The 8,635-nt window shown below is 37.9% G+C and overlaps 1 protein-coding gene across 1 annotated transcript in view; it reads left to right on the top strand.

The window, feature by feature from the left end:
- SEC24B (SEC24 homolog B, COPII coat complex component) overlaps positions 1-8,635 on the top strand; it is a 553,630-nt gene that overhangs the window by 202,556 nt on the left and 342,439 nt on the right. The window lies entirely within an intron of this gene.

The following is an 8,635-nucleotide window of genomic DNA, read 5'->3' on the forward strand; positions in this document are numbered from 1 at the left end:
ACCCTCCACAGTCCACTTGTCAGAATCTTATTGGTGGGTATCAGTCTAGGCTGCCCAGCACCAGTCCTACCACTGGCCCTTCATTGTTACATTGTTCCGTGGCGGCCATCTCCAGGTGGTGTCCATCTTCTTGTTCCTTATCTTCGTCCTTCAGCTCCTTCTTCCTCTCTTAATTTCTTCCTCAAGGCCAATGGACTCACTGTTCCAAGCACCTACCACAATGCTGAACAACTCCCATATGTGCTTATCGTGAGACAGTCCAGCTGCCTGCACCATGACAGCCCGAATCCCCGGTTAGTCGCCTAATAACAAACCCAACAGGCTGGTGTCTACTCAGTCTGTATTTTTGACTCTCCATCCATCACTCAGTCAATGTCAGGGCATGGCAGGGTTGGAGGGAAGGGGTTGGAAAAGACACGAATTCCAGAACTTGAAAAAGAATGCAGGTGAAAGCTAAGAAAACAGTGAAAATGAAAGGGATGAAATTCAGCATTCTCAAATGTGTTAGATTTTAAAAAGCATTGTGTTAACAGGAATTAGCATGAATCTGGAAATTGCTGCAGCAGATTATTTCAGTTTTTCACAGCACTTCGAACTTGAAAGGACGAGGTATTGGAGGGTATCAGTATTGTTAGCACGCTATACGGAATTCTTGGCAAGCAAAGCAGTCAAAACTTTTTTTTTTTTTTTTCCTTGAGGTGCTAGTGATGCCAATTAGCTAATGCTTGCAGGAGATCTGACAGATTGCTGTCTGCTATTGTTTTGGAGGATGGTTTGTGAGATCTTCTAAAGAACCCTGTTGTAAACCTAAGGAGCAGAACTTTGAAAATAATCTATTTACATAGAGAATTACGGTACATGCAATATTAGAGCTGTTAAATTTGACACGTTTTTTACTTAAATTACAGTTTTGTTGCTCTGGCAGTGATAAAGATGAGCATACCAGATGGTATGTAGGCCTTCTGAGATAATTACGAGGGTTTATGAAGCACTGATATATAACAATTTCCCAAACAGCAAGAGTGGAAAACAAAATTATCAGATTAAAATTGCTCTTTCCAAAATCGATGCTTATTCAAGTATTGTCTTGAGTAAAAGTAAAATCAATTGTAACAGTTCGATATATGTTGGTATTAGATATTGATATTAGAAAAAGCCTTATTTTGCATGCCATTTTACAGATTGACAAGTTATTAGTAAAATTGTTTTTCATTAGTAAACAGTGGCCAAGACAAAATGCATCTGTGGCCATTTGTTTTGTTTTAACTACTGTTCTTTTACTGTTAATTGGATGGCCTTTTTATGCCCTGTCACAACTAGGAATATTGGTAGATGTCTTGTGTTTAGAAAAAGTGATGGTCTACCTTGACTACAGTGTTAGAACATGCCAAAGTTACATCAAAGAGATACGAAATCCACAGTCTGTGACACAGATTCCCATAGCACACCTGTTGGGGCTTGTCCCCAGATATTGTGTAGGATTGGTGGTAGGTGTTTCAGCTTTGTTATAAATTGTGAGCAGCTTGACAAGCTGTTGAGTGGAGATGAGTTTGCACTTGATAATAAATTATATATATATATAAAAAATGTTTGAACTAGTTCTTACAGCTGCAGTTGGGAAAGCAATGGGAGTTGTGCATTGTACATGATGTTGCTGTAGCAACCCCACTGTACTTAAATACATGAATATCCAAACTATTTTGATGTGTGAGCAGCATGGTGATTACTGAGTAAGACCTTAGGTCAGAACTGTCCCAGCGCTGTGTCTTTTCTTTCTTACCCAAGGGGGTGTTCCTTTTTATTGCCTATTTATTTTATTGAATAGGCAGCTTTCTGTATTTGAGAGACAATAAAAAAAGAACACACTTTGAGGAAGAATAAGAGGATAAGACTGGTTTTACAGAACCAAATTGGCATTACTCTACATAATTCTCTTTTTTTTTTTTTTTGATACTTTAAAAGTGTCTGGCACAGTTCGTGTTTACCAGGAAATATTGTTCTAATATATTTCTTATTATGTAAAGTTGAGTTAATCTCAAACAATATTATTTCAAAATTAATTTTTGTTTTACTAAAAAAATATCTTAGTTTTACTTTAATTTCCTCCACTTCTCTGAATTTTTCAAATACTCTTCTTGGTTTTCTAAGTAATTGATTGGGAAAGAAATAGTAGCTTTTGAATTTAGGATGTTGCACTTCTTAACTATTTCATTAGGTCAGGCAGATCATATTTTAGATATGGTGCTAACCACGTATAAAATGTGGGCCCATGGCAACCTCATGAACTTCAACAATGCAAGGTCCTGCACCTGAGTCAGGGCAATCTCAAGCACAGATACAGGTTGGACAGAGAATGGCTTGAGAACAGCCCTGAGGAGAAGGATTTAGGGGTGCTGGTTGATGAAAGATTCAACATCAGCCAGCAACGTGTACTTGCAGATCAGAAGGTTGACAGAATCCTGGGCTGCAATCAAGAGAAGCATGACCAGCAGGTTGAGGGAGGTGATTCTACCCCTCTAATCTGCTCTCGTGAGACCCCACCTGGAGTACTGCATCCAGTTTTAGGGCCACCAACACAAGAAGGACATGGAGCTGTTGGAGCAGCTCCAGAGGAGGGCCTCAAAAATGATCAGAGGGCTGGCACACCTCCCCTGCAGGAACAGACTGAGGGGGTTGGAGCTCTTTAGCCTGGAGAAGTGAAGACTCCAGGGGGACCTAATAGCGGCTTTCCAGTACATGAAGGGGGCTTACAAGAAAGCTGGGGAGGGACTTTTTAGAAGGGCATGTACTGACAGGACAAGGAAGAGGTAAATTTAGACTGGGAATCAGGAAGAAATTCTTTACTGTGAGGGTGGTGAGACACTGGAACAAGTTACCCAGTGAGGTTGTGGATGCCCCCTCCATGGGAACAGTCAAGGTCAGGCTGGATGGAGCTTTGAATAATCTCGTCTCTAGGAGGTTTCCCTGCCAATAGCAGGGATTTGAAACTAAATGATCTTTAAGGTTCTATGAAAAAATCACTAATTTCCAAATAGCTATGTCTTGTTGGATACTAGTTGTATTTCCACTGATTTTGTTTGTGTTTTTAAGTTTATTCTCATGTGATTTCAAGCACGATGCTCCTGAAGAAATACACAACCTGATTTGGAACTGAATCATACAATAAGTGGATTCTACAGCAGTAAATATGGTGGTCATTTTTTCCAGAAACCAAAATGGCTTTGTGCTCAGGACCGGCACGCATAGTTTTCCGCCCTTCTACACTGCATTACCCTTCTCTTGCAAAGACTTACATAAAATGCAGTCAGGCATATTTAAGTAATCACATTTAATACGAAGGACTTTCTCTGACATTGTCTTATAAGATAATGCTTAATGAAAAGATAAACTGTATTTGAAGTAGTAAGATTAATGAAACTTGGGTACCAATTTGTTTAGGTCTCTGTCCTCTAGCTCCTCTCTTTCCTTCTCTATGTTCTATCTCCACCTCCTGTTTAAGTCCCTCATGATAACATTTCTCAGTGAAGAGAGCGACCCACTGTAGTACATTCAATAGCTGTTAAGCTAACTGAATAACAGGAATTTTTTTTTTCTGCTCCTACAAGTTTCTCTTCCAAGGAATGTATTGAAAGGACTTCTGCTTCTTTATCAAATTTGGTTGCAGTTTAGATACTCATTTCATAAGGCTTTGTGGGGAACAGGAAGGAAGAGAGTTGGCCTGAGGAGAAGCTTGTCCTCCTTAGGAAACTGGACTAAATATTACAGCAAACAAATTGTTTACAGTAAGCTTTAGTCATTTGAAGATACCATTCTGACACTTCTAAAATTATTTATTTACAGTACTATAGAAGGAAGTAATGCATGTTATCTGAGCTATTAAGGAACTCCAATTCCTAGACATTTGTGTTCAAACTTGTTCTTCCTTCTGTCCAAGTTAACTTCATTTTGATAAGATTGTGTAGATATTTGGGAGGAGCAGAGAAAAATAAGGCTATTCTCAGAAAGGAAGCTCAAAGACAAAGCCCTAGAGAGCATTTCTGGAGAGCTTACACACTGATAAATTACTACAAATACTTTATCTCCTGTTGGATCATTTTACCGTGTCATGGCCAGTAGTGCTAATTAGAGTATCTGCAACATCAAGCTCTCATGGGGCATCCTCTCTGTTTTTTATGTGCAACACCTCGGAAGAGGACTCCTACTTTAGAGGAGTTCTTTGGCCAGGTATTGCATATTAATGGGCCTGCATACTTAGATCTGCTTTCCTCATTGGTTTTCTGTCTTGGTCTTCATGTTACACATAAAGCACAAATGACGACAGTAGCATAATGTATCAAACTTGCCCAAAGGAGTAATGTCCAATCTATTCCTATTTACACAAATAGGAGAATTCTGCTAGTTATTTTACAGAAATACTTTCTGCATGTGAAATAAGATTTTGAAATTCAAAAAATTTCACCTACAAGTGTGGACATTTATAACATATTTGCTTATAAAAATGTGAATACAACTTTAAAAATAGTATGTAATATCTCAAAGTCTATTCATTATCTTAAGGTAATTATACTGTATGCAATATCAGCACTGGAATGATTGTGTACGTGTAGAGGATTTGGTCCAGTGGGAAAACAAAACAAAGCAAAACAACACACTTTACTGCTTTCCGTGTGCACTGGAGTAGAAACTTGATTGTGAATGACAGCTACTAGGATTGGTAGCACTTCCTTTTTGTGTACCTCTAGAAGGTACATAAGGTGTGGACCTAAAGATACAATGGTTGACATTTCCTGGTGTTGTAAGAAATGAAATTGGACTAGTCTGAACTAGCTTTCTAGGTTGGCTGACTGAAAGCTCCATTACAGGAGCTTCAACTCATGGCTTTTACCAGAGGACTTTTTCCTGTCCACATCTGTTCCTTCCAAGGGTATTCTGAGTTGAAGATAGATTTATCTGAGGCTAGACTATCAGTTTCACTGGAACAATCAAGGAGTTTTTCACATTTAATTCTATTTCTGCTGTAGTGTCATTTGGGCACAGTGGTTCACCCATGCACAGTTCACAGCAAGACTACAACCGATCTTTAGGTCTTGTAAAACATTCTGTACAGGATGTAGTCAAGGATAAGATGTTATTTTAAAAACCAGGGACATTTCTGAAAATTTAAGAAGTCTTTGAGTGTGACAAAACCTACTGTCCTACTTACCCAGTGAGAACTGGTTAATTTCCGTATAATACAGATTTTTGAGTAACAAAACCTGCAATAATGGGTCATAAGATATTTATTTGAAAAAAATTTGACCTACTTAGAAAAAGCAAGCATGTAACTTAGAGTTTGATTCTACCAGATGATCTCAGGATGTGAAGGTGATGGACTTCAGCTGCTCTATGTAAAGCTGAGAATGAACCCAGAATGTGAACCTACAAAAGGCTTTTTGACAATGCTTTTCTATGCAGCACCATCGTTTGGTGATTTACGTTTAAACAAATGACCATAATTTATTAATCAGACACAGATCCTTAGCAGGACAGTTTACACTGCTGATAATCGCATTTTATTTCTCTTTGTATTATATTTAGATTTTGTTCATTATAAGGAAAACTGCCAACACACTAAGGTTACCAGTAAAAGCCCATAATCAGTAGCAGATGACTGAGGGAAAAAAAAACAGCAGGGGTTCATAGGCAAACCAGCTAGCAGTGGAAACTAGATATTAAAGGTGACACACACCATAGATGTCTATTTGCCAGTTCTCAGAACTTTAAAGGGAACTTACCTTCAGGGATGTATATGCGTACATCATTTCCAAGGACCTTGGTTTCATTGCCCAAGCACGAGACTGGCCAGAGTACTTGAAAATCACAGAGTAACTACTGTTCTGCTTTTCCCAAGGAGCAATTTGGTGAGCAGCATAAGCTTCAAAATGGATGCACAAAAAAATATTTTAGCCCTTCTGGCTCAAGTGGAACAAATATTTCTGAAGGATTATCTCATGCTTACTGTTACCAGGCTATGCTACAGCAACTCTCAGAATCACACAGAATCACAGAATCACCCGGGTTGGAAGGGACCTCAAGGATCATGTAGTTCCAACCCCCCTGCCTAGCAGGGCCACCAAACATACACATTCAGATCAGGTTGCCCAGGACCCCGTCCAACCTGGCCTTGAACACGTCCAAGGACGGGGCATCCACAACCTCCCTGGGCAGCCCGTTCCAGGGCCTAACCACTCTCCTTGTAAAGAACTTCCCCCTAACATCCAACCTAAATCTTTCCTCCTTCAACTTGGATCTTCATCTGAAAGAAGAAGATCAACTCTCCTATACCTTTATTTTTTATTTTTTTCATCACAATGTGATCTATAAGAGGAGAGAGTAAAAATGAACAGGAAAAGGAAGTTCTTTGGCTCAGTGTTCATGTAGCTGACCTCATATTCTACCAAAGCAATGTCTCAGGTGCTTGCATAAATAAATAAAAACATAAATAAGCGTAAACAAATATGCATAATACAAATATGCAATAACCTTTGCAAATACACTTTAAAAAAATTTTTAAAAAAATTGAATTTGTAAAACATGACCCAGATATTTTTCCCAACTACCTTTTCAGATACAAGGACCAAATTGGACTTAAGAAAGAGTATCTTTTAAGGCAAAATTTGGGTTTCAGCAAATAAAGTTTCTTCAATGGTACATCATGAATATAGAAAAAGTAAGAGGATTCTGTCATGTTTTGTTCTGGTTCTCAAACTAGAGCAAGGCATGTACAGTCTTTCATTAAATGCATTTACATGTGTTTCTCTTCCTTTGCCTCTAATTCACGATTTTAAATTCTAAAACCTTATTTTACAGCAAATAGAGTGCTAAAGGAAGCCTTGCCTGCTCTGAATAGAAAGATCAGCTAACCCTAAATATACTTAAGTTCTTTTTCTAAGAGAAAAAAAAAAGTTCTTAGCACATTGTTTATATTTTTGTTTATCTATAACCAACTTTTTTGTTGTTGTTGTTTCAGTTTTTGATATTTAAAAACTGGAGTCAAGGTTTGCAATACAATAATGGAATAAATACAGATGCAGTTCCATTTGCTGTTTACTGTTCCTTCCTTCATTTCTAAGTCTGTAATTGGATTTATGTACTTTGTTTCATTTTATTTTCCTTCCCAGGGAAATAAGTTTTATTCCTAAAACCACAATATTGTGCCAAACTTCATAATCTCCTCTTTTATTGAGAGTATGTCTTAAAAACTTTTTAATTTAGTAAAGCTCACGTAATTAAAAAAGGATTATGACATTTTCTTAATACTAACTGCTTTCAAATTAATTTATGTCATGTTATAAACGTTTTCATCGTAAAGCTTACAATTATTAGGTTGCATTTAATGATTTGCACCCAGTAAAATCTTCACTCGTGTAAAAGTTTGAGGAAAGGATGACAATCTCCTGTTGTTGTCTGTGTTGTGAGATTCTTCATTAACTCTAAAATAAATTGCAAGGTACTTTTTAAGGGCTACAACACAAGCAGCTGAAGATCTAGTGAGAAGTAGTGATTATGGCAACAAAAATGTAAAAAATTATAAACAATACCCATCCCCAGCCTCAACCTAAGAGCAGCCAGTGTGAATGTATGTAAAAGCAACATCAAACCAGTCCTATTTTTTTGCATCAAGGCAGAAAGGCATATGGATATGGAAGAAAAAAAAAAAAAAAAAAAAAAAAAAAAAAAAAAGAGCAAATGCTGACTTTTATAAGGCTTTTTACACCATACATTATGTGGATTTGCACACTGTGGCATATCCATAACTTGGGGAGCCCTGTAGAATAGCTGTAAGCCATAGAAATATGGTTAGATTAGACTCTGGAATTGGTTAAAAGCCCTACAGATAATTAAACTTGGAGTGTAACATCTGGTTAAGGTTGCAAATTCTTCAGTATTAGAAACCTTTAAGAAGCTGTTAGACAAACATCTGTCAAAGTCAGCGTACTTACAAGTTGATCCTGCCTTTGGGCAGGGAATGGACTGGATGTTCTCCTGCAGCCCCTCCCAGTACATTTTTAATAATTCTTTCTCTCCCTCCCTCCCTCTCTCTCTGTCTCTTCTCTGTTTCATTATCTTGCTCTCCAGATTTTCAACCTTCCTTCTTGCACCTGATTTTAACAAGAGCAATATGTAGAACTTGTGGAGGCTTTCCACAGTTTAACCTTCTCACTTATTTTTACTTTGTAAGACAACGATATCACACAAACAAGTTCACAGAGTTGATTTTAAAACGTTACAGTTTTCTTTGGTTGGTACGTATATATTTCAAATGAAGAAAATATCAGTGGTTATTTACAGTGTGGGCTTTAAGTAAATTATCAGGAGTGCTTCAAACTCCCACATTCCCAGTTGCTACTTCTGTAGGAAGAATGAAAAGAGGGAAAAGGCAAATGCTTATGAATACTCTTGTTCTCAAGCTATGACTAATGGAAGAACACCTAAAAATTCTACTGCCTCCCACTATCTGCTCTTTCCTCTCACTTTGGCCTCTACCTCTCTGCAATGTAGGGACCAAAGGAAGCACAGGCCACTGCTTAGCCCACAGCGTTCATCACCCCTTAACACTAACTGAAGCTGTTGCTGAGGTTAGATATTCCTTATG

This window comes from Tympanuchus pallidicinctus, unplaced genomic scaffold, assembly GCF_026119805.1.
Source record: "Tympanuchus pallidicinctus isolate F22 unplaced genomic scaffold, pur_lepc_1.0 scaffold2, whole genome shotgun sequence".
NCBI lineage: Eukaryota > Metazoa > Chordata > Aves > Galliformes > Phasianidae > Tympanuchus > Tympanuchus pallidicinctus.